The sequence below is a fragment of the Elephantulus edwardii genome, unplaced genomic scaffold, assembly GCF_000299155.1.
Source record: "Elephantulus edwardii isolate Elephantulus edwardi_28Jun2011 unplaced genomic scaffold, EleEdw1.0 scaffold00119, whole genome shotgun sequence".
Taxonomy (NCBI): domain Eukaryota; kingdom Metazoa; phylum Chordata; class Mammalia; order Macroscelidea; family Macroscelididae; genus Elephantulus; species Elephantulus edwardii.
The window spans coordinates 2,152,973-2,154,338 of record NW_006399869.1 but is presented as its reverse complement, the minus strand read 5'-3'; positions in this window follow the sequence as shown (position 1 = coordinate 2,154,338).

Here is a 1,366-nt window from a genome sequence, read left to right as displayed (position 1 = left end):
AAACTGATGAAAAGAATGCTAAGGAACTTTCAAGATTACCAAAAATCAAGCAGTTCTTTTCTATGGTTGATGCCCTGATTTTTATTTTCATGCTCATACTGTGAGACAGTAACTTTCTGCTCTTTACAATCACCTGTTTATGACAATTATTTTGTTACCAGGACTACATATCTGAGACAAGGAATATTGCTGAGGACACCAGCTCTCTGATGTAAAGCAAGCGATTGAGAGAATCATGGCCTGGATCTGGCACACTTGGTCTCTAGATTGACATCATTGCTTTTTAGCACTCTGAAGAGGTCCTTGACAGCAGACTTTCCTAACACAATTTGTCTTTTGATTTCTTGACTGCTGGTGCCTAGAGTGTTGATTGTGGATCTGTGCAAAATAAAATTGTTAACAACTTCAATCTATTCTCCATCTGTTACAATGTTGCCAATTGGCCTCGTGATGAAAATCTTTGTTTTCTTGTGCTTATCTATTTTTATTGCACTTATTTATTTACATATCTGTTTTGTTTAGAAACATAGTAAGACTTGGGAAAATAAGATCAATTTTAAAGTAACCGTTATATTTGCCCAAACTCAAAATCAAACCCACTACTATGGAGCCAAACTTTCCTCTCATGTTATGCACTGCAGCACTGGGTTTCCTTATTACATTCCCTCCCAGTAACTCCCCAAATTGTCTAGGTATGGAGTAGCAATAAATATTTGATCATTTAAAAAGTTCTGGTAATGAAGAAGCTTTTACATTTTGTTTTGGGTTTGAACAAAGGAATTACATCTGTGTTCACAAAAACCTTGAAAGGAGATGGGAACATAGCCTGCAGAATGTAATGACTTCAGGCAGGGAAAAGGTTGGAGAACTGTAAATGTCCCTAAGAATGAGGATGCATTCTGAACAAGATTCCTTAAAAGAAAAGCATAGAGTCAAAAGACCAGGAGCTGGTAATAGCGACTGAGATCCATAGCTTGAGAAAAGAGGTGATTATTTTCAACACGGTGCTAGGGGAGCTCTATGGGTAGATTTTCACCTTTAGTGTGGGATATATAGGCTTGATTTGGGCTACTGTACCACATGCATGGCTACCATTCATTTGTCCATGAAGGCTTGTGTATGGCTGTGAGGTAGAACGAACCTCAGGAGAGCTTTCAGACTAAGATGCCTGGAGAAAAAGGCCTGATTTTCCAAGTGAAAACCTTCTGGATCACAAGGTTTTGATTTGCAATAAATTATGGTGATGGTATAGAAGTGGATTTAATTGTGCTAATGCAAAACCTATACTTGGACCAAGAGGCAGTAGTGAGAACAGAGCAGGGTAACACTGCATGGTTCAAAATTGGGAAGGGTGTGCGCCAGGGAT